Source organism: Dysidea avara, chromosome 2 (genome assembly GCF_963678975.1).
Source record: "Dysidea avara chromosome 2, odDysAvar1.4, whole genome shotgun sequence".
Lineage (NCBI taxonomy): Eukaryota > Metazoa > Porifera > Demospongiae > Dictyoceratida > Dysideidae > Dysidea > Dysidea avara.
In genome coordinates, this window is record NC_089273.1 from 51,379,289 (window position 1) to 51,405,781 (window position 26,493).

Below are 26,493 nucleotides of genomic sequence, written 5' to 3' on the forward strand. Positions count from 1 at the left end.
TTGTGTGAACATAATTGGCACATTAATTGGCTACCGCCAAATCTGGGCAGTAGAAATGATTTAGCATCTGTATTTCACTAGACCCTTACTTTTTGCGAAGGTGTGGGCGGCACTAGACTAACACATTGGCATGACTGAAGCTAAGAAGTGTATTAGGTAGCTTGTACACCTCCTGGCATTGAAACGAGAGTTATATTCTTATTGGGGGGAGGGGAGGGGGAATGGTAGGGGATTTGGCATGGAAAATGGTCCCAGGTAGTGTAGATTAGAGACTTAATGTTCAAAACCGCACCTATCCCCCACCTCTGCCCATGTTCATAGTAGTGTAGCAAAACATTGATAAGTGCATAACTATACTGTGATACATAATATATACCACTGATAACACATAATTTGGCCACATGGAATACACAAATACACAAGGAAACACACCGTCACAGTAATATCTACGGATCAATGATATCCATCCTATGAATGAAGGGCAACCTTTGCCACCCACGCGTTTTGCAATTCTTGTTCCGTAAACTGTTTTAATTGATAAAACGGGCGTGGTTACAAAGAGTCTTTTCTCTGTCAGTTGCCGTTGAAGTTTTTAACTTGTGGTGCTACCGGAGGTAGCTGTGCGTCGCTCTAACCTGTTGGGCGAAAGAGAGAACAAAGGAGAGAAAGAAACGCCTACAATCCTTAAACGGATATCTGGCTTCTTTCCTTTTGATGTAAGTAAACCATCCCGCGGGTAATTATTGCTTTTTAAAGTCATCACTACAAAGAGTGTTTATTGTTTAACTTTATTCATCCTTAGGGTGTCTATATAGCGCGTTGATGAAAAGGTAAATCGCTTCATTTGCAAAGAGAGGGGATTTGAGCGTTGTCATCCAAGTCGCGACGGATGAAGATAGCCGTTCTACTCCTGCTCGCCTGTACGGGCGTGTTAACTCGTGTGCAAGCACTGACATGGAGGAACATTAACAATGTGGATGCGTTATGCAATGATTTCACTAGGGCTGGCTATTACATTCGTACAAATGATTCTTCATCAGATTGGGTCGTGTTTCTTGAGAGTGGAGGAGCTTGTTACTCAGCTACCACATGCAATAGAAGGTATTGTGTGTGTAGTGTTGGTGGCAATAGTGGGTATTTGCAAAATGTCTGCCACTCCCTACAACTCCCACACATTTTTCTAAACTAGCATGTGCATATATAGCTTGTTCTAAGATATATGAATTATTGCTTTTCATTGTTAAGATCTGCCAATGTATTTTCTAGGGGGTCTTCAGTCCTCATTTTGTAAATTTGTAGTAGATCTGGCAAATGCCCTAGAGTTATCCCACTGTGCAGCCAGTGCTGGGGATGGAAAAGCAGCCCTACAAAGTCTCCTACCATGGAATGGTAGCCAGTTAAACAATTAATGTTATATTGTTGGTATATGAAATAGTGTACACTAAATATCCCATTGTGTAGAAAGTAATATACAAAGCAAAATGCTAAGTTAAAGGTTGAAAGGTCACCAATATGTTTTGTCCCCAATCCTTATCAACTCCATCCCTTGACTCGGCCTGCTATGGTGGCCACTTGCTACATTATAAATCAGTCCCTGGTAACTTCTGATGTTATCAGTGATGGGGATGGTAGCAAGAGACAGTCTACATAGCCCAGAGTAAATTGTTTTGTGGAAAATTTAAGATGAGGTGTAAAATTGTGAGGTAGACACCTGTAGCTGTTAAACATGTGTATTGTGTACAGAGGAATTATACTGATTATGCAATGTGTGGCTGTGTTTGACTGCTGACAGGTACTTCACTCGTGAGACACGAGAGAGATATGGAGGTGGTGTGATCACACAGGAGTTCAATCTGACAAGAGCTTGGAATGAGAATAGAGATAATCCTCGTGACACAGTATCACCGTTAATGACCTCCATTAAAAACTTAACTGGTAACTATGACAACATTGAAGGAACAGACATCTTGTCCACTGATAGAGAAACTAATCAAGACTTTTACCATTACAACCACATTCTTGTACCATATTGTAGCAGTGACCTGTGGCTTGGTGATGATGATCGCTTTGGTAACAAGACAGATTTTGAGTTTGATCCCAGTAACAACAAAACTATCCAGTTCATATTTAGAGGTTTCACGATATTTCGTAGTGTTATCCATGAAGCAATTAACAATACACAAGGTAGAGTGTTACTAGCAGGTTCCAGTGCTGGAGGTATTGGAGTGCTAAATCATGCTAAATGGGTGAAGGAACGTTTACCAAATGCAAACATCAGGGTGTTTGCTGAGTCCTCGTGGTTTGTGAATTTCCATGACAATATTTATAACATCTTTACAGATTATGTGAATATCTCCAAAGATTCAAGAGGAGCTAATTTTAACATCACTGAATATGTTTTAGAGCAGGAGCAAGAAAATATGACCTCGTTGTTTTCCTTAATACTTCATCACCCACCATGTAATTCTATTGAATTGGGAACTCCATGTTGTATTTCTGCCCACTGTCTGGTTGCAAATTCTGAATACTACCCGAGTGACATACCAACATTTATGGCTCATAGCTTGTATGATGTGTATATCCTAGCTCAATCTCTTAAAGGAGTTGAACCGTATAACGCTCAAGAGAATTCTTTTGAATTTCATTTTGACCAGGATGAGACTGAGCCAGTTGGATTAAACTTTAATTTCTTACGGATAATTGGAGAATATGGTGGAGTTATGAACAGTACTTTAGACGTAGCATCTCACCAATCACCTCATCTCAGTTTTTATGTTACTAGTTGTTTACAGCATATCTACTTAGCAACGTCATCTCTATGGGGTGAAGATGGTGATGATGAAGCGTTATTTGGGAGTGACTCGTTTGAGTTCAGTAACGACGTGTCTTCAATAAGGTGAGAGTGTTTAATAATTGTGACCTCTATTAATTCTGGGGCAATTGATACTGTATGTCTGATAGTGGTGTCCTTCGTGTACACTAATACAAATGGGACCGTGGACAAGTGTCCACATTTGTTCAACTAAGGTCAGCCATTCAAGTGCTGATGGGACCATATAAGATGGTTTTTTCCCTTGTTAGGTTTCAGTTGATACAGGGCCACTGGTACACTATTAATTTGAAGCCATTTAATGGTTCTTGTTTTGATATGTAATGAAGAAGCCAGACCACTGTGTGTTAATTAATCTGTGAATACCTTTTTGGACTATATGATAAATGTGATTGAGCCTATGAGATGTGACTGGTACTGCAAGGATAGACTGGGTCGTGCATAAATATCTCATCCTTTTCAAACTATTAAATTAACAAGGTATTAACTGGTAAAACAGTTTGTAAGCTTATTCGGTCTTCTTGCTTAATAGCATGGGTGGATACAGACCAAAAATTAATTGTACCGTGATGAATGCCCCAGTTCATAGTGAACACAATTACACAAGTCTTAACTCCGTAGCCTGTTGCACTTTTGACTTACGGTATTTCCCAAGTACAATGTTGCACTTGCTCGCACGTGCAACTTTGCTTGAGATTTTTTTAAATGGGAATGTGGCAACTGTTTCGCTTACAAGACAGCATGCAGCTGTTTTGCTCACTAGAATCACACGACTCACGAGTGAAATTGTTGCCACATCCCTTGATTAGTAATTTTTTTAACTCTCGAGCAAAATTGTGCATGCGAGCGAGTGCGGAATTGCGCTTGGGCAGTACCATATGATCAATTAAATGAGCACCTGTAATTTATTGAACTTTTAACAGTCCATTAGTTTTACCTCTGGACAATAATAACAAAGTTCAAGACAAATGCAGCTTAAGCTAGTCAGGTGTTTTATCCATCAGAGGTTAGCCCATTAACGAGCATACATGAAACCAGTGGGCCCAATAATTAGGATGTTCTCATTAATGAGGTCATGAGTACACCTCTTCACAATAGCCAAACTTTTCCTTTCTCATAATTTCCTGATTCCAACTTTTCGTAACGTACATACGTGTAGTACTTAGAGCATTTCCACATTATAATACTTTTATAATAACATTCCTAGGCATACTGTTGAAAAAGGTCGCTGGAGTCAGTTCAAATTAACACCCTCATTGGAGAGGCCAGATAAAGTATCTATACGTGATGCTATTCGTATTTGGTTAAATACAGCTAATTCGACAAATCCAGTTCAATTCCGAGATGGATGCTACCTTACACATTGCAATGAGATGTGTCCTGAAGAAATTACACTTGAACAAGATGACTCATTTCTATGGAAATATGGATTTGAAGTGTTTATTTATTGCTTTGTTGCCACAGTAACACTGATATGTTTTATAATCAAAGGAGTGTTCTATTTTTGGCACTGGTGGTTGTTACATAAACAGAAAGAGTTCTTGCAACGAGCTAGAGATTCTGAAAAGTTGAATGCCACTTACCAGGTAAGTGTGCATGTGTGTGTGTGTGTTTGTATAAATGTATTTATGTATACATGTCTTTGTATGTATGATCATAGTGTGTGTCTAGTGTGAGATAGCTGTACATATATTAACAGGTTCAATTCTCACTAATAACCGATTGCTGCTGTTGATACTTCTTTTGAGTTCAATACTTTACTCACATTGCCCCAGGTTACCAATATGTAAATGGGACCTAAACTGTCCATGTCTCATAAAACAAGTGAGGCCTTGTGTACCCACGCCTTCACTACGTGGGACATGGTACAGTCTCCTGTGGGACCGCTTTCAGCAGAATTTACCTGTACTGACCCAAGATGCTTGAGTAGTGTACAGGTGGACCAGCTAGTGTTCTACTGGGTAGATGTGATATATTACAAATGATTTGCTTGTATGTGTTTTACAAGGGACAAGAACATTGTCACATCCATAATTGCATAGATAATATAGTACAAGTAGGGATTCGTAACAGTGACGTCACTACGGACAATCCTTGTTACGGGTAGGGACTTTTGAGTGACTAACTATACTTTGTTTCTTCTTAAATTTACCTTGACAGTCTCCTATTCACTATTAGATTAAGTGAGTGTTATCAAATCACGGCGGTTTGCAACCAGTTTGTCTCGGAACTACTTCGCTATGGTGGCACCAATAATTTTTGTGGCACTATTACAAAGGATTGTGACAAGGTACAAGAATTTTTTAAGCATCAACTTACTCCCCAATGAATGACGATTTGTATGAATGTTATATTTTGTGAAGCGAGGCTGATCCTGAGCCCGTAACCAAGACCCATCAAGCCCGTAATGAGGATTGCACATACATAAAACTATTAGTTCCTATGGAAATGATGTCACTGTTGTGAATCTCTACTTGTTATACATCATCTATGATAATTGCTTACTTATCAACAAACATAATATTCAAACAAACTTTTGAAACTATCCTTACAGAAGCAGCTGGTCACTATCTGGTCACATGACATTCCACACATTATGTCATTTTAATGTTGAGCACATAGTGGATTGATCATATCAGGAATCATTCTTAACTAAAACTGGATCAACATTCTTATTGGAAATGACTTGTTTTCTTCAAAGACCTGAGTACCAGTAATCAACGCTATAGAGAAAATACATTTCCTTCTTCCGGTTTCCTGATTCCCTATTCCTCCTTTTAGCGACAACCAGTGTGTGTGTGTAGTGTAGTTACTGATGGGACAATACCCTACTGGCCACACTGACACTGAAAGTGTTGTGGTGTTCTTTGGACTACCTGTTTGTCACAATAAGGAAGGTGTCAAACCACTTGTGGTTTAAACAAATATGTGTAGTATGAGAGTGTTATTGTAGCCTTGTAACCTGTTGTGTATTTGTGAAAACATATTTTAGCTCAATGATTAAGCGTTTAAGGGAAAAGCTGAAGTAGTGCCGAAAGCCTAGGGTGAGTGACAAGCAAGTGATGAATAACGGGTAGGTATAAACAGTGGACCCAGACCCAGGACATGGGGACCCACAAGGATCCAGCTTTTTTTTGGAATTTTATACACTTCACAATATTCTATACTTGTACTAGATACCTCTGCAAGTAGTCTTGCATGGCCAATCAACTCTTTTCCCATCACACACAATGTTTATACCAATCAGAAATTATAAGCGCCTCTGAAAAAGTGTCTGAATCTGAAGCTGACAGCATTTATAGGCCACTCTCCTGCTGCACAATGAGCATACTAGTCTATTATGTTGCCTAGCTACTAAAGTTTTGGAAACATCGTGAAAATGCACCATGTTGTACGGACCGATATCTCAGGACTAGATCTTATGCTACCATGGAACAGTTCTACTGTGTTTATTGTTACTGTTGTTGATGAGTAGTTGCTGTGAGATTCATTGTGTGCTCCTCCAGTCATTTGGAATGTGTTATCACCTAGCAACCTAGTGATAGCTATTATTGGTAGTATAAACATGACCTATTATGGTATGGTATTCATAGCCTTTGACTCACTCCTCTTAGTAGCCTGATGTATGGTTATGACAGAGTGTGTGTTCTGGCCAGCTGTAGTGAGGTTGGTGTAACAATTTGGTTAATAGTAAAACTCAGTAATGTGTTTTATATTAAACTTGAACTGTTTTCACATGAGTATAATATTGTGTCAAGTATCGTTGGGAATTGAGTGCTCACACCATCTTCCATAAGAAATACTGCAATCAGTAAAATTTATTAACTAGTACCTTGCGGGAGGGTAGATATGGAAGATGAAGGATGATATGTTAGACTGACTGGCCGGCTGGCTGGGCTGGCTGAGTGTCTGGTTGCACACATACACATGTGTTTCTGTCTGTCAGTGTGTTTGTCTATGTGTTAATGCACTTTACTATGTTATATATATGTGTGTTACCCGTGTAGTTTCCAGAATGTCAGGACAAGATTTCTATAGCTTGTATGGATCTTCGTTACTCAGTCCCCTTCAACCACAAGAAACACAAGGAGGCTAGTGCCTATGATGTTAAGCCTCTAGTACTACCCACCATCAATACTGATGAGTGTGATGGTGATGAGGAAAACTCTACTGAGTTTAACGAGGAGAATGAAGGAGCAGCTAGTGGACCTGATAATGTTGATGGAGTAGCAAGTAAGTGTGTGTGCGTGTTTCGTGTGTGTGTGTGTGTGCGCGTGTTTCGCGCGCGCGTGTGTGTGCGTGCATGTACGAGCGTGCATCTGAATGAGTGTGTGTGACATTGGCCTGGTGATTGAAAGGTTTCAGATTCAATTTACTATCTTACTGTTGTTGTTTCCTAAAGCTAGAAACTTTACTCACATTATTCCAGTCTACCCATCTGTAAAATGGGGATCTGGTGGTTTGTGTCAACTGCCCCCCCCCCCCCCAGCTATACATCTATAGGTACTTGGTGTTATCTTGGAAAGCAAATGCACAAATGTCCTTGTCTTGCTTAGGAGTCGTTGTGAAACTTTAAATTCCACGGCCTCTCTATGAGATCTGAACAGTCCTTCTGCAAGTTATTGTAATCCTGTCCCAGAAGGATTTGCCTGAACAAAACTAAAGTATCTAATTGGTGCACAGGTATCCCATGCTGGGCGGTAATAGCTCCATTTTGCTTGGCTGCCAGAGGCGTTGCTTTGTGAGTGCGTGTACGTGTGTTTGTGTGTAGCACTGAACTGTGGGCTACACTCTATATATTACACGTACAAACTATGATTAGCATGTTTCGCCTTTTTTGTGTAGATGGGCACTTGTTGCAGTCAGCATCAGGTGAGCAATATGCTTATGTGTGTGTGTTTATATAGTCCCCAACATGGAGTTGTATTTTATTGGATATGCGCAAAAGCTATTCAGTTGTGGTCCCACATCAAATACTGTATGTCACGCTATCATATTACCAGCATGGCAAAGGTCTATACTTTATGTTCATGTATGTTGTGCTTGTACAGTGTTTCAGTGTTAACAAAATTGTTTTGTTATGTCGTAATCATGTACTTTGCAGTGCCTCTTTTCTTTGTGATTTGCCATGCTTTCCCTTTTAGCAAGTTACAATCAATTAGATAGCAAGGAGTCTGAGAACAGTGGAATGCTCAACAGTGCCTCCCCTCTGTTGTCCACTAAAGATCCATTTGTTTTTCCTGAAGTTAGTGATGCTGGACTAAAGAGACAAGATATTAAGAAGAAAACTTTGAAGCCTATGCAGAAGGTGAAGAATATACTGAAAGGAATTTCCCTCTATTTTAACCCTGGACAACTTGTTGCTATAATGGGACCATCAGGTACAGTATGTCTGTCTGTGCGTACTGTGTATTTGTCTGTGTGGGGTACATGTCTCACATGGCTGGTGAAGGATTAAGTGTGATTGTGAGTGTCCAGTTCTTCATTGTTGGCTGTGGTATGCAGCCTCATGTGTCGTCTCACCCAAGTCTTTATTTTTTCTTTCTTTTTTCCGCCATGTACAGTAGGTTTAAACAGGCTGTAGGACCAGGTATCCTATAGGCCTTCAGCATTTGTGCTGTAAAGCCTTAATAAATAAACCATGCAAAATTAGCAAATGAGACCATTGGGGATGTTGCATTTATGCGTGTATTTGTGTTTATTATTGGTGTGTATTCAAGTGGTTGGTCACATGTCATAACCGCGTAATCTGAGAGAGATTACACAACCCAGCATTGTTTAAGGTGCTATTGTTAGTTTAACAGTTGGGAAAGCAATGTGTTTTGCTGAGAAGACTTGTAAGGCCCAATGTAAACACTGGTAAGTATATACGTACAATCTGTTCGTTAGAGGATTAGAAGAAATCAATCTAGTCTAGCAGCACCCACCTCTTTGCATAGAGTTCTGGTGACTATAGTATAGGGTACTTGTGTGACCGGAATTCAAAAATTGCGAGTGACGTACTATAATACCTGTTCAGGCTATTATAGTTTGATAAAGAAGGCTTGAAATTTCATACTTCTCAATATACCTAGTAGGTGTATTTCAGAGTCTCGCTCAGAGAGTATTAGCTGCTTTCTAACTATTCTAAATTCGGTCGCCATGGTTGTTGTGTTATTCATGGTGCAAACTACATGGTTTATATGCTTGGATACTGCAATTTGATTAGCTCTATCACTGTACCGGTAGTAGCACAAGTAACATATGCTACGCTTCTAGACTCTTACTCTAAACCGAAGGGGCAGCCGCTACCACACTAGCATCAATGCTGAATTAGTTCAACATTTCTTTGAGATCATGGGTTCATTGATGACATGTGACCAACCTCCTGTTGTGTATATTGTATGTTTTAATGGTATAATTTATATATATTTACATAAACTTCAGCCATCTAACATATTTGTGTGCACTCTCTGTGTCTCATGTCAGTCACAGTTTATCATCCAGACTACTTGCAGAGCACTTTCTCTATACAGGTTCTGGCAAAACTACTTTTCTGGATCTACTGACAGGTCGGAGGAAATCTGGGAACATAACGGTAAGGCTGTTGATGAAAATTCTTATACATTGCTGTATTTATCTCAACTGCTGTTGGAGACCTGCTTGAAATGGTCACTTCTTATTACAAGTTTTTGTAATTGAATTCGTCGGTTTTGCAATTGAATTCGTCAGTTTTGCAGTTGAATCAGTCGGTTTTGCAATAGAATTCGTCGCATTTGCATTACAATTCGTCATAAACAAAACGGCTCCAAGAAACCAACCCGTTCATTAAGAGATGAACTATTTATGTCTTGGAGAGTTACACTTGAGACATTAGAAGGTAATTGAAGCTGGTAGTACGCAAAGTTGATAGCTGTCTGACAAGTTAATTAACTTGCTCACGAGTGACCACACCCATCTCAATGGCATAGTAGAGTTTGGAATGTTGCTGGATAGGCTGTAGAGGAAGAATTATTGCCTTATAAAGAGTTGTTTACTACCATTGTACTTGAACAAGTTCTTGTAGCGGCTGCTACATCATGTTTTCTTGTTTGCTCCAGCTGCCATTCTTGTTACAGATGAATTTAACTGCAAAAGCGACGAATTTAACTGCAAAAGCGACGAATTCAATTGCAAACAGGACGAATTCAATTGCAACAGCGACGAACTCAATTGCAAACGGGACGAATTCAATTGCAAAGTTGCCAAATTCAATTGCAAAAACCTGTAATGAGGTCATCAAGTACACCTTAGCTATGTTTGGGACCTACTTGACACAGTGTGTATGCATGCATGCATGTATGTATGTATGTATGTACAATATGTATTAGAGGTGTACCGATATAAGAAAACTAAACCAATCCAATATGAGATTAATCATTTTGAAACCGATCCGATACCGATCCGACATACCGATACAGCTAAGTGTAGCTATTTATATTTGAGGAACCATGTCCAACTTCATTCTAACTACTGAAGACAGTCTTAAGATTATTGGCTATGCTTGGTTACCCATGGTGGTGTGCCTCTATTGACAGCTCAGACTATAAGGCACCACAAATATTTTAATACATGCCTCTGCCAAGATTAGTAAAGATTACTCGCATTTTAATGGCTCGTAGAGATGGCTGGTTGTTTTATGCTGTGCTCTTGGTTCATTTTATTGTTGTTTCCCCAGGCTCACCACAATGAGTGTTTGTTGTATGATTGGTAAGTATTGTGACAACAAAACAGTATAGTAGTTATAGACGCACTGAGGTGGCTTCATATAGTGTACCACTTTTGCACAAGGAAAATAACTACTGTTTCCCACCCTTGTTAGCCACAAAATAGGGTTATAACGTGGCTTGATCATTGGACAGTGTCCTTAAGATAGTTCGATAGTTCAGTTGTATACCGGTGTATCATATCAGTTTTTAGCAGTAATATCGGCTCCCACCGATGTAGTCAAAATTTCTATATCGGCCACCGATACGATATGGTATATCGGTACACCTCTAGTATGTATGTATGTATGTATATGTATGTATGTATGTATGTATGTATGTATGTATGTATGTATGTATGTATGTATGTATGTATGTATGTATGCATGTATGTATGTATGTATGCATGTATGTATGTATGCATGTATGTATGCATGTATGTATGTATATGTATGTATGTATGTATGCATGTATGTATGTATGTATGTATGTATGCATGTATGTATGTATGTATGTATGTATGTATACATATATGTACGTATTCACTTATATGGATACCTTCCCTATAGGGCAGCATATATATTAATGGTCACAGACTGGATGATATTAGAGACTGGTATATAGCCAATACTGGTTATGTACTACAACTAGCAAGCCCTTATTATGAGGAACTGACTGTGAGGGAGAACCTGACACTAGCTGCCCAGATGAGACTACCCTTGTCTATGAGAGAAAAGTTTGAACGAATTGAACAAGTCATGAACGGGGTAGGTGGTCACTGTCAAGACACACAGTAGTGTGTCATGAGGGTGGCACACTAGTGCATCATCCGGACGTTACTTAATGGGAAAACAAGAATGCAGTGTTATATGTACTTAACCCTTCTTAATGGGACAATATTTACTATGGACTTATCTGCTAAACAGGACAATCCTTTTACCAATTATAAGCACAGTCACTCCAGCTATTCCTAAGTTGACAACTTTTACTTTGTTTTTCCTTCTTTTCCTTCACTTTACACGTTTAACAAAGACAGTCTTAATTCAAAAATTGTTTCATTGGATTCCACATTAATTTGAGCATGATGAAGGAATGTAATAGTGTACATTGTAGGCAGAGCATTAGCTATAGTAACATCATCTTTGCTTTAATTCAATGCCATTTTGATGACACAGGCATTCGATACTACATTCCTAGTAGAATACTTTTGAGCATTGCTCCAAATTTTAACCGATTTGTTGTGAATGTTCTATTAGGATATTTTAACATGCGGTGACTGTTTTGTTGGAGTATCTTTAGCTTGAGACTTTCCATTGATTATCTCTCCCCCTCCAGACTGGTCTACAAGAACTAGCTGATATTGTAGTTGGTGGTACAGTTGGTCCAGGACTAAGTGGTGGACAGAAGAAGAGGTTGACTATAGCTCTACAATTGTTAAGACTACCAAGTGTCATCTTCCTCGATGAACCTACCTCAGGTACACATCACCTAACCTTAACCTCATTGACAATGTTACATTTTTTTATAGGTCTGGACTCAGCCTCATCATATGAACTACTATCCTACTTGAACAAATTGGCTGGATCACAACGAACTGTCATCATGACCATCCATCAACCGTATGGAGATCTTCCACATGTTCACAAGATTAATAATGTTGTGTGAAGGAAAGGTGTGTGTGTGTGTGTGTGTGTGTGTGTGTGTGTGTGTGTGTGTGTGTGTGTGTGTGTGTGTGTGTGTGTGTGTGTGTGTGTGTGTGTGTGTGTGTGTGTGTGTGTGTGTGTAGCATAGCATAGCCAAGTGGTTAGGGCATCTGCCTGGTGATCGAGACATCCCAGGTTCAATTCCCGGTTACACCACTTTGGTGTTGTTGTTGTTTCCTTGAGTGAGAAATTTTACTCACATTGCTCCAGTTTACCCAGCTGTTTAAATGGGGACCTGGTGGCCTGGTGTCAACTGGGGAAGCAGCCCACCCAGCTATAACATCAATGGGTACCTAACTGGGGAAGCAAATACCCAACTGTCCTTGTCTCGCTTAGCGGTATTGGGGTTGTTGTGGAACTTTAGGTTCTGCAACCTCTCCATGAGACCTGGACAGTCCTCCTGCAGGTTACTAGCCCTGCCCCAGGAGGATTTGCCTGCACAAAGCTCAAGCGCCTGAGTGGTGCACAGGCATCCCAGTTCTGGTTTGCTGGGCGGCAATACTATAGCTGCGTATTGTACAGCTCTGTAGGCTTTGCGTGTGTGTGTGTGTGTGTGTGTGTGTGTGTGTGTGCGCGTACGTGTGTGTGTGCGCATACGTGTGTGTGTGCGCGCACGTGTGTGTGTATGTGAGGCAGCATAGCCAAGTGGCTAGAGTATCTGCCTGGCAATCGAAAGGTTCCTGGTTCGATGCTCAGTTACTCCAAATTGGACTTAATTGGTGTTGTTGCTGTTTCCTTGAGCAAGAAACTTTACTCACATTGCTCCAGTCTATCAAGCTATTATCATGACCATCCATCAACCTCATATGGAGATCTTCCACATGTTCACCAGATTAATAATGTTGTGTGAAGGAAAGGTGTGGAGTGTGTATGTGTGTGCGCATCCTTTGATGTACTAGTGACTGAAGAGTCCAAAATAAAAGATGGTGGAACCTTCATTTATATACTCTGTATGTGTCCATTATTATGATGTGTATACTACATTTAGGTAGCCTACCATGGTAGTCCCTTCAAAGCTTACGAAGTATTTATCACAGCACTGAAGGCTCAGTTATTTGAAAAGGGACTTGTACTACCACAGCTGGAGGATCAGAACCCTGCAGGTACCTATTCATCATCTCATGTAGCCTTTTTGAATAGCACATTGTCTGTTGACAATACATTGTTTGTATTGTAGATGTTATTATGGACATGTTGGGTAACAGTAAGATGAGAGAGGCTATTTTACAATACTACGAAGAATCTGGTGATCCCAAATATGTGGTTGAGGCCATAAAGTTATCACAAGAGAAGGAAGAAGAGACAACCGATGGAGGAAATGACGGGTTCATCTACATGTTGTTTGGAAAGAAAAGGTCTGTATATGTGTTGTGAGATATAATATTGAATACCATTAGAAAATGTATCAGTATGGTGTAGTGTTTATTAATAGTTGATTATATATATATTACACTAACTGCGTTGAAACAAATTACTCAACTTATGAAAGTTTTCTAACATGGAGCTGCAGTCTATCACAATTATTATTACACTACTATATCCAATACTGCTCAAACTATACAATGTGACACTTGCTCGCCACTCAATACACATGCTTGATACTTGAGAGAAAACAGCAAGTGTCTAGTGATTTATACAATGTTGATCTAATGAAGCTACTGATGCTACTACCATGCATACAAAATCGCACATATATTTTAAAGATGTACGTATGTATATAAATGAATATTGAGTTGCAGCGGGCTAGCCATTATGTACTGATGAATACAGGATGTCATGTGAGATACAGGAGGAACATATTAGATAGCATGCTGTGAGGTGTGAATAGTGTGTAGTAATTGTAGACGTTGTGAGAACAGTTTATCACGGACTTGATCATCCCTCAGATATGACTTGCAAGTGGAGCTCTAACTAGTATATTCTATTCACAGTAAATGAATTACTAGTATGGTTTGACTTGCCAATCAAGCAAGTTTACTCTTGACTTAAGAAAACAGTGCAAGCAAGTGTGACATTGTGTTTGAGTGGTACTGTATGTAGTAGACATTTTTCTAACAGAATACTTGTTATACAGTTTTGTAACAAAGTGTTCAGATAAAGACATTAATATGCTTTAGTTCTTCTATAACATATAGTACACATCATTTCGTGCTTTTCTGATAAGATTTAGTGCACAGCTGTGACATCACTTAATACATAGTGTGTTAATATATTGGAATATTGTGCATGCAAAAAGACCAACCTTTGTTTATTTGCTAAATGTTTACTGAATAAGTTAAAAGGATACAATTTCTAAACACATAATTGTTTGCTTAAATTTTTCGTGATTGAATAACTGCGTAGTAAACTGTGCCATCACATTTCAGGGTATTGGAAAATCAGGGATCAGGATTTACTCGTATGGCAACACTGGAGGCTAGAGCTGCACTGAGAACCACTATACCACAACTAGCCTATCTTCCTGTGATCTTCTTAGGTTATGGATTTCTACTGGGTTAGTTTTCTATGTGTATTTACTGCATAAGTATGTTAGGCCTGAATTATACTTTTGAAATTGCCTATTATGCTTTAGAGCATTGCTTCAAAATTTCCCCTATCTTGCTCCAATATGCTTATATAAAATTGTGTCTTGAATGCTCTATTAGAGTATCTAGTATTAGAATATTTTAACATGTGATGACTGTTCTATTAGGGTGTGTTGATCTTTAACTAGTCTTTCCTTCACAAGTAGCTAGCTGTAAATCTGATGAATCATGCAAAATATGCTTCTCTGATAACCTAAATGCACAAAGAATTGTGCCATATACAATGGCATAATTGGTGCAGGCCTTATCTATGTACCTAAACAAAGTCAGTGTAGCATTACCAAATACAGTACCACCAGAAGTAACGTTACAATCCCTCGTGAATGCTCAATTCCAGGCCACGACTGGAATACACCATGTGCGAAGGCACACGGTTACTGGAGCAGCTACCCTAGGGAGCTCACGTGTCGTGGCTACATGTGGTGAGTTAGGACATGCCAAAGAAATCTAGGGTCGAAAATTGGCTACACAAGTGTCAACTGCTTGCGAGTGTAACATTACCTCTGGGCTCTGGACGGTACTGTAGCTTAGACCTGTGCCTCTCTGTGGTTATCCTACTGTGCCAGCGGCTTGTAGCATATGTGTTCACCTGAGCCCCTGCCAAATACAGTAATATCAAAGAGGTGAACATGTGTTCACTCCCAATTGTTTTGTACTGGATCAAGCATGTTTTCATGTTGTAAACATGTTTGCATGCCTGAATATATGGGATATTTTTGAAGCCTCACATCTCACTTGTTCTTGCCCATATCAAAGCACTTTTTTAACAGTTCATAGGGCTTCACAGCGCTACTAAACGTTTGGGCAACTGGCCCATGTAGCAAGAGTTATTAACAAGAAACGAGGGCTCTGGTGAATGTGAACAGATTATAGTGAAAAGTCTAGTCCATTAAACCACTCATTATGCCAGTACCAACATAATTATGATAAAGTCCAAGCAAATGTGTAAGTAAGAGTGTGATTTGTTTTAACTAACATTCTATACATCTCCCCAACAGGTACAGTATATATTCAGACAACATCAGCTGTTCTGATAGTATCAGGATTCTGTGTGTACTCAGTGGCTAGTGCTCTCTTCATGTTCCCCATTATGCACAAATACTACTCCCAGGCTCTCACTGTAAGTATCCTACTCTGCATACTGGGATATACTGCTGTATGTATACTAGGATACTGGGATATACTGCTGTATGTATACTAGGATACTGGGATATACTGCTGTATGTATACTAGGATACTGGGATATACTGCTGTATGTATACTAGGATACTGGGATATACTGCTGTATGTATACTAGGATACTGGGATATACTGCTGTATGTATACTAGGATACTGGGATATACTGCTGTATGTATACTAGGATACTGGGATGTGATACTAGAGTTACAGCATGTTCTGCACATTAAATTTCCACATAATTTACTAAGCTTGTGTCGTGAGCTGTTTATGAAGTGTTATAAACTATTCATAAAGATTCACAAACTACATAGTAACATAAACACTTTTAGAAGCAATTGGCTAGCAGTTGAAGTTTGTAAAAGCCCACATAGCTTCATGAGCTACAAAGGATGGTGAACTGCTCAGGAAGGTTCACAAACTAGCTATGGATCTTCGAATGTACTAATCAGTCATTATGATTTCGTGTATGTGCAGAGCTACACTTTGAGTAGCTATACCTTACTAACTCAAAAAATGTAACATGCTTATTTGAATACAGGCCTATTCATTGAGTGTTAGACACTCTCCCTCTTGTTGTTATTTACTCTTGCTATATCTAAAATGGTGGTGTAAGATTTTCATAATAGAACTGATTGTTCCAGTATTAACTAAGCCCACAATTACTTCATTTGTAAACTGTTGGTACCGGATTCACATTTCACACTTGTATTTGCGATTGCCTATATATAGTGATGTGACACTCTCATTGTCCACATATGCTGTAACAATGTCTCTGCACAGTTGTACCAGTTAGAACACAGTGACGGTATAGGACACTCTGTTGATCTGGTCATTCAGGGATTTGCTAGATTTGTGTTTCTTGGATTAATTCCAGTAATTCTCTGTGGTGGAATATTGTACCTTCTGGTGAGTGAATATGTTTGTACTCTTATCATACTACCTTATGTGTTATCCATTAGTACAGTGGTCCCTCCATTATCCGAACTCATTGGGCCATACATGTGTTCAGATAAACGAAACCCACACATTTATAATACAGAGCTCAGTTAAAATACTCTAATGAAACATACACTTTAGGCGAAATACTCTAATAGAACAGTCAGTTCCACAGTTCAGATAACAAAGTTTGGACAATCGATGACTGGATAATGGAGGGACAACTATATCTCTTATAAGTCACTGGAAAATTCATTTCCTTGTTACTCTTGTTGGCATCACTTACTGTGGAATTTTGGTCCGTTTATGTACTGCATATATCGCATACTAAGTATTGTATTGTATTCTATGCAATTTATGCAATATATGTATAGAGCACTCAGTATGCAATGATCAAACAAACAGAACATCCACAGTAGACAAGCTTTATACTGGGTTGTGTATATCTACCCTACACAGAAGAAACTAAATTAGTCTGGACATATTAAGCTTGGTTTCAGTGTTGATATTTACAGTCAGTATTTGTGCACAGTTAATGAACATTTTCACTGATATTTCTCCCATACAGGTGATAATGGTGTCATCATACAGTTTGGAGGTTTACCTTAAAGTGTTAGTTGTCAACATGGCTCTCAACCAGACATGGATTGCTCTACTGATGTTTATACTCTGTGCATTCCCCAGTGTAGCATTCCGCTTGTCACCTGTAATTAGTTCAGTGGCTGGTTTTACCAGTGGCTTCTTTATACCTCGTGAATCCATGCCTCCTTGGTGAGTTGTGCTGCTGCTGCACTCGATAGTATTGTACAGTTGTATATAACTGTATTTCCACGTGTCTTTCTACATAGTCATAACACTTATTCATACTAAAGCTCTGTGTAATAGATACTTGACTCTTGTACCCAGTTTAGAAGATAGTATGTACACTGCATGGATTTCCTTTTATGATCATTGTTATTTTAATTTCATTCCTTCTTGCTGAATAAGATTATCAAAGAAAGCTACTGATCTATATAACTGTGTAGACACTGTTTTGTGTACATAACTAGTACTAACTATCGGTTATCACTTTCTATCTGTGCACAGGTATCGATGGTTATTCTTCATTAATCCTAACTACTATGGTTTCTCCTCAACTGCTTATCTACTGTTGAAAGAGTTTGACTCAAATTGTGCGGGTAATGAACTAGAGTGTTATGTCTCTACTGGTGAATACACATTGACTCAATTCAATTTCAATGAGACTAACCCTGCTCTACATGTGATGGTGAGTGCAAACGTTTGTATATAGTGGAACTGTGATATAACAGAGGACCTCTGAAATATGGACACCTTGATTATCAGGACACTTGTCCATAATGCCCAAACCATTAAAAATTGTTTAATTGTAATACAGTGGATAGATTCACTACTGAATGTTCACAACAATTTTAATTTTGTTATTGTATCACTACAGATACTGCTGATAATGACAGTTGGGTACCTCTTACTAGCAGTGATAGCAATGTGGATTAGACATGCTGACTTTGGTCCAGCATTTCGACGAGTTAAATCCATGTTCTTTAGGTAAGGTGTTTTTCTTTTAACTGATAAACTGTATATTCCAAACCTAGCTGTATTTTAATTGATACTGATCATCTCCAACCTAACAATACTTTAAGTTATAACTGAGCTTGATTATAGGTATTGAGTTATTCTGATGTAATGATATTTACCATAAAATTACTCATACAGAAGTGTTCAGTTATCCTTGCTATCCCAAGAGTTGGGAAACTTTACCTTAGGTTATGGTGAGAACTAGTACTATAGCTTATTCACAAGCATTTCAGCAGGTTGTTCAATAGTGGACCATACCCACATTACAGATAACGTAGAATAACCAGTTTATACCAAAGCTTACCACTGCATATGTTCAATCCAGTGGGTGCACTCAATATTAGATTGTAATCTACAGATTACAAAGATTGATTAATGCAAAAATCGTACATGCATAAAGTCAGTCTATGATGCTAAGAATTAACTACGAGTTTGACTAAAATCACATAACGGAGTGTATATTATTGGTCGAGTGATTCTTTCTTCATCATAATTCATTCTTTAAGTGTATCCATATATCTGTTATCCTTATTAGCTATAAAATGGGCTTGAGGGCTTTTCCTCATATGTATGCATGCCCAAAGCCTGAGGAGTGTAGGCATATGTCAAGCAAAGCTCTATGGTACAGTTATGCACGTAATACTCCAGTAGCAGGCACATAGTTGCCCACACCAGGTATTCAATCACTTGCTGTAGTAAACTTTCTGTACATGTTGCTTTTGCCTGTGTCACACTTAGAATGTGGAGTAATTTTGAAATGTGTGTATTTTGTAGCCCCAAGGGTAAAATATCAGATTATGAGCAGTACTCACGATCACACTCTCCAGCTGGGATGGATCCATTTGACAGTGATAATGAACGACATGGATATGATATTCAGATGACAGCAATTGGTGAAGAAGCATTGAGTGACTCTGACGAGTTTTTAAGTGACATTGAAGGAGATGAAGATATTTTCTTTGAGAACCCTCATGACATTGAGTCACAGATAAACCAAACTCCATTAGATACAGTAGTGCAAGGAGCTAGTAATAATCCTAACAAAAGTAACTCTGGTAGTATCAATTCTAATAAAAAGCAAAATAGATCATCTTTAGCAACTGTGGAAGAAATGTCAGAGGAACCACTTCCAACTTACAGCTATGTCACCAGCAATATGGATTTGAATGAATCACATGCACAATTGGAAAGAATGTTAGATCCATCTTCTCCTCCTCCATCTTATGAAAAACGTAACGGCAATCAAGAGGGTGTTCAGAAGCAGACAAGTTCAAGTAGTTTACCAGAAACTGGTGATGCTTCTAAAGTTAAACCATTTGTGAAGGGAAGATCATCAATAGAAATGTTTCGTTCAGCTGCTACAGCAAGTAAGCCTGAACATAAAATGAAAAGAAGGAGCACCAAACATGATTTCAGTTCAGGTTCTCAAAGACCCAGAGAATTACATCTTCAACGTCGTACATCACGATTCCACAGTAAGTTTCTCAATGACAATGAATTTCATGTCATTTGGAAGCCAGACACACCTAACGTCACAACAGCTAGTGAACCAATACAGAAAAAGCCTAGCACTTCTACCATGCTGCCGGCAACTGATCCTGGCATACCTAAGTCTACTTCTTGGGACCAACAAGATGGCAATGTTACTTCTCCAGGAAGTGGGCTAACATCTCCAACTGGGGCACCGGGAGATTTGTGGCTGAGACAAAAGCAATTACAGGAACGTGTCAACATTGCACGTGAAGTTTCTAAGGACCAGAACCTCAAATTAGTTCAATCAGAAATTTCTCAGGATGAAAAACGACGCACCCTTCAACTAGCTTCAAGATATGTCTCCTATCGCATTAGTAAGAAGCCTAGACGTTTAGATGATGTAGTGTTACATGCTATGGGAAGTGCTGCTGACTCTAGCAAACAATCATTGTTAGAAGATTCAGATGAGCCACTGAGTCCAAAACAAAAATGGCAAAAAGCTGTTTTGTTGACAGCCAACAAAAGACAACAAGACATGAAGAGGCCATCAATGACCTCCATAGCCAGTAGTCACTCTGAAATACAACCTATTAGTATTCGTACAATTGGTCAAAGAATGAACAAGATGAACAAGAAACCACTCCTAGGTTCAGTGTCTCAGTCACAATCTGATTATAACTTATCTGCACTGTCAAAATGTTCTCCACCCAATAAGAGAAGTACTCTTAAGAGTCGAACCACCTACACCATGATGAACACAAGAGCTCAGTTGGAAGATGTTGCTGAAGTTGAGAATGAACTAGAGAAACAAATTTCAGTTAAGAACAAGAGTAAACAACAGGCCGATATTGAGGAAGGGACAGCTAGGCTGTCAACAAAATCAGTCAAGAATGAAGACAGCACTGATGCATTAGAAGCTGCCACAGCAAGCTTTGCTGCAGTAGACAAGCCTTTATTAGTTCCATCATCTGGTAATACTTTAAACAATGATAATTACAATAATGGTAATGATGAGGCTACTACAGAGGTCACTGATGAAGATGAATTTGCTCTATCTGGTCATGGTTGGTCAGGCTCACTTCATGGTTATGACAACCCGGTTAGCAAGTTTAACCAGTTATACTTGCCAGGCTCCAACAGTTCCATGTCTGCTTCTTCCACTACAAGTTATCCAGAAATGGAACCAACAGAAACTCTGCCTGGGATTAAATTCACAAGATCAAATTCAACTGATGAACTTCGTTCAGCAATTCAAGATGGGCTTTCTCAAGTTAACTTAAGACAGTCACGTTCTTCAGGTAACCTATCACGACCAGTTACAGAGTCATTTGAGAGGGCTGTTGTCGTTCCTGTTGATTATCAATTTCGTTCCAACTCAAATGCTGGTGACGTTAGTCCTAATGCACTACACCACATCAGACCAAAGAGTGCTGTGTCCAGTTGTTCTAGTTTAGAGTCCATCCCTTCTGGCCACAACTCTCCTCAAATGAGACCTAAGAAATCCACCCATCACTCTAAAAAGTCTACTGGTCATACCAGCCCAAGAAACAGTGCCCACCTGACTTCTCCCAGTCCACTGATTGTAAGTGCCTCGTCAGTATTACCTCAGGTAGTGTCACCGCCACCTTCAGATGATAACAGTCGTACAAATTTGATTCCTCACATGTCTGGTGAGGTAACGTCTTTGTTTGCTGGTCAACAAGAACACAGGCATAATGAAAAGAATCCCCCTAGTAGTGTATTTCAGTAATTGTGTATTTAATTGAATTTAGACTGAATTTCCTGAATTGTATGGTAACCGTATTGTTATGAATGACAAATGTGGTATATTAATATTATCTTGACTGACGAATATTGAAATTTTTATTTATTTAATGGTGTGATCACTTATATTTGTTATGTACTATATTGTGTGAAATTTTATAATAATTTTTATTGTATAGCAACTTATGTGCTTTCATAATACACACAATGAAGATGATGACAAAATTTGATCCAGATTTTGAAACTTCATAACTCTTCTCACTGCTTGAAGTATCTTAGTTTACTACAGTGGTATATCCCCAGTACATGGAACAGTTAATTGTTTGTTATTTTAGTAGTTTTTCAGTAAACCTGCATTCACTGATGTTTTACTGAGAGTTTAAAACTTAGTAAAATAATTGTGTTCCATATACTTAAGTCTACTGACACTTTACTATCAGTATGGCATCTTAAAAAATTAGTAAACTAAGAACCTTCAAGCAGTGTCTATATACATAATATTGTTTGTGGACAAGGGAGGTTGCCTACACCTGCAGGTATACTGGCTGTGGACATATATACTAATGATAGAAGTAGGAATTAAAATTAATGCATAATGTCCCACTGCTTGAAGTATCTTAGTTTACTAGAGTGGTATATCCCCAGTATATGGAACAGTTAATTGTTTGTTATTTTAGTAGTTGTTCAGTAAACCTGCATTCACTGATGTTTTACTGAGAGTTTAAAACTTAGTAAAACAATTATGTTCCATATATACTTAAAGTTACTGACATTTTACTATCAGTATAACTGGGCACAACTACAGTAAAGCAGCTTAACAAATCAGTAAACTAAGAACCTTCAAGCAGTGTCCACTACTATTATCTGCACATGTGTATAGGCTACCTCCCTTGTCTCCCTACAGTACTTTTTTCTATGACTTAGAAAATGGTATGCATATATAAAACCGTTGATTTTCGGGAGATAATGAGCACCAAGAGACCTCTGGAGAGGTTTGATTCTCTAAAATGAGACCTCCTGTTTAAGGAGTCAACAAACACAGCTCACCTCACTATTGATCACTGATGTATCGAGTGCAGGAGGCAGAGCAGATCAGTGAGTAGGGACCCGCCGATTATGCTCATCATTTTACCTATTATGCTATGCTGCACTGCTCAAAGTTTTGCCTATTATGCTTAAATTAATGCTCAATATTTACCTATTATGCTCAAATTATGCTCGATATTTATACCTCAATTCCCATGTTTTTCTAGTAAATATGCACTTTATGGTAAACAGTAAGTTGCTGAAGCACAGACTCTAAATTCTTGCTTGGCAAAATGCATGTCCCAGAAAAGATCGATATACTCTAATAGAACAGTCAGCTGTCTGACTATTCTCTGACTGTTCTATTAGAGTATATCGATCTTTTTCTGTGATTTGTGTTTTGATATTATATTATATAAGCAAGAATTTATGGTAATGCACAAGTATTATTCTGCCTATTATGCTAGCATCATGCTCAATGCTTTCAGGCACCTATTATGCTCATTATTATGCCAGCATCATCGGCGAGTCCCTATCAGTGAGCTTCTATTCCTTTTATATCAATGTAGAAAGTGATTGTGTGTTTACATTTGTGACTGGGCCTGCAATAATATGGTATGTGAGCACAAAATTTACCTACATTTTAAAACTTTCATGACTCATAACTTTTCATCACACCATGTGACATTTTCAACCTTTCTTAACATTTAATTGGCTATTATGATACAAGTTACAGCTGGAATGGAAATATTCTATTCCAGTACTGATTGATATAGGACTGGTTGTGTGACGGGGTGTAGTTTGTACCCATGTGCCCTATATTTGCAGGCCCAGTCAAATTTTGTACAAGATGTAATGACATGATGATGTTTTACTCAACCCACAATTAATCTATCCATAAATACACCCACACCATTTTGTAAGTCAGTTAGAAACCACCCACTCAGATCTTCGTGGCTTTAAAAATCACGAAGATTCTTGTGGTAGGTCTCTAGCTATCACTAATACTTATACTATTCAGTAGTCAGACTAGCATATCATAATGCATCTATTAGGCTTGAGTCTATTATGCTCCAAAATTTCCCTATTATGCTTTTTGGTATTTCCCCAATTTTCTGCCTATTGTGCTTGTTTTTATGCTTTTCAGAAATGCATTTATGCTTTTATTTTGTGTGCTTTTTCTTTGTGCAGAGACGTTCTTCATGTTACAATGTATATAGGGAAGTGTCATTTCAACTGCAACATACAAATACCTGTAATAGCAATAACTTGAAATTGAATGTGCCCCAGAGTTGGTAGGCATATTAGAGCAGGGGGTCTGGGGGCATATCTATAGTCCCTCAGAAGCTATAGACATTGTGGTCTAATATAATTATTGTAGTTTTGTATGCAAATAAAGTGATATAATTATGTGTGGTTTATGATTGATCTTCTGAGTTGTAGCAATTGGTATTCAAAGGACAGCAGCTGCTCAGTATATTATGTAGCTAACTTGCATTTGCATCACTGTACCAAGAACAGTTAGCTTCCTGGGGTACTTAATGGTTCTCTGTTGCATGCGATGACTGTTCCATTAGAGTGTTCGACTGTTCTATTAGAGAATCTTGATCTTTGAAATACTTTCCTGGTTTGATAATTATTAACCTCAGTCTCACTCCAAACCTCATGCACTATATATATAAATAAATGTCTAGACATTCACTAGCTATCTGACTCAACACTAACCTTATTATCAGCAGAGCTTCCACACATTTTGTATAATTTTCTCCAATAATCATAACCATTATGTCACATTTTATTCAAAATCAGATGATGAGACGTGTTATATAATACCATTGAAGCTCAGCTAAACTGCTTTATCATGCCTTGGTGCTATATAGTTGGCACATGACCGCATGTGTCCTTTTTCTGTTGATCATTCACTTAACTGTTCCTTTGGTGGTTTTCCCACAATTAGACATAATGAATTACGTGATATGACTGCCAACCTACTATCTCAGGTCTGTTCTAATGTGCAGGTTGAACCACATCTTTAACCACTTTCAGGTGAAACTTTGTCTCATCGTACTTCAAATGCTGATGATCAAGCAAGATCAGATAATTCTGCAAAGGGTTCTTGGAATACATCCCACAAACTTGCATTTTTGGATGTGAGAGATTTTAATCTCCTGACATAGAGTCACATTAACCAGCCACTTTCCTCTTGCTACAGAAAAAACGAGAAAGAAAATCAAGTGTGTAGGAGGAAAGAGTCCGTAACATTTACTACTGAGAATTTCAGCTTTACTGCTTGGTGTAGTAACTATTCTATCAGGGGTTTGTAGTACACTTATTCCGGTGTGGTCATGGTTATGAGATTTAATGAAGTTTCAAAAAAGTTTGTTTCCTGTCAGTTTACTTGTGGAATTAAGAATGCTGGTAAGGTAGTTGTTACAATATGTTGTAGTTGGATGGATCAATGTACTTGTTTTTGAATGTTCTTAAATTGTGCCCAAACAGTAGCTGTCTTGGTTTGCTTTGCTTTATTGTAAAATCTCTGTTTTCCTTATTAGTCTTTTAAGGCAAGGTGTCATCCATGGAAGTTTTTTCTGACTAGTAATATATTTCATTGGTATGTAGGTGTCAACAGCTTGTAAGAGGTTTCCACATATACAATTCCAGTTATCTTCAACAGATCTCGAGTTAGTGCCATTTATTCGAAAATAATCTGCAGAAATGCTGCTTACTTTGTCATGGAGAGAGACCCAGTTTGCTCTTTTAAACAGTACATCTTCTTTCTAGGTTTGCTATTACAAGGAATACAATTTAACAGATCAACAATTACTGCGAGGCAAAGAGATCGTTCTAATCAACCCTTCAGTTCACCTGAGGAATATTATAAGCTTTCAGTTACCATTCCATTTCTTGATTACGTGATCAGTGAGCTTGCAAGTAGATTTGATGAACACACAAAAAAGGCTTCACTGGCACACATTTGCTTCTGTTTAAAATGAGGCCTAGCTCTTCTGTGAAAGACATCCAGGAGGCAGTTAACTTGTATCATGATGATTTGCCAACTAGCAGCATTGTTGATGAAGAGTATGGGCGCTAGAAAGACAAATGGATGTCAGTGAGAATTGAGAAAAGGCCACAGTCATTAGCTGAATCCATGAAACAGTGTTGTCCACAAAGCCTTCCTATTGAAGCTTTTTGCGATGATGCCTCTAAGCTCATGTAGTTGTGAACGATCGGCATCTTCTTTGAACAAGCCAGTATACTTTTTAATTAAGTTGGTTGTACTGTACTACATTTCACATAGAAACTTACATACAGAATGATATGTATATGTACAGGGTGTATATGCTAGTATAGCTCATGAAGTATGCATAAGAATGTTTGGTTTAAAAGATGTAGTTTCAAACCAGTTATAAGAAATCAAATACTGATACAAGGTATATTATGCTGTATGTATTGCTTGTAAAACATGTATATGGTACTATAAGTATTTAGCTTAAAAGATGCGATTTCAGACCATTTACAAGAAGTGAAATATTAAGTAGTTGACAGCATCTGGGGGCTGTACCCCCAGACCCCTGCTGCAGAGTTCACCTACTGCCTACAATCTGAATCCCCCTTTGAGAAATCCTGGCAACATTGGCTACTGGTGTATTGTTTTAGGATGGCTAGTCTGGTTCCC

The 26,493-nt window shown here is 38.5% G+C and overlaps 1 pseudogene; it reads left to right on the forward strand.

The window, feature by feature from the left end:
* Positions 1 to 530: 530 nt before the first annotated feature.
* LOC136247598 (uncharacterized) lies at positions 531 to 22,021 on the forward strand (annotated as a pseudogene).
* Positions 22,022 to 26,493: the final 4,472 nt, after the last annotated feature.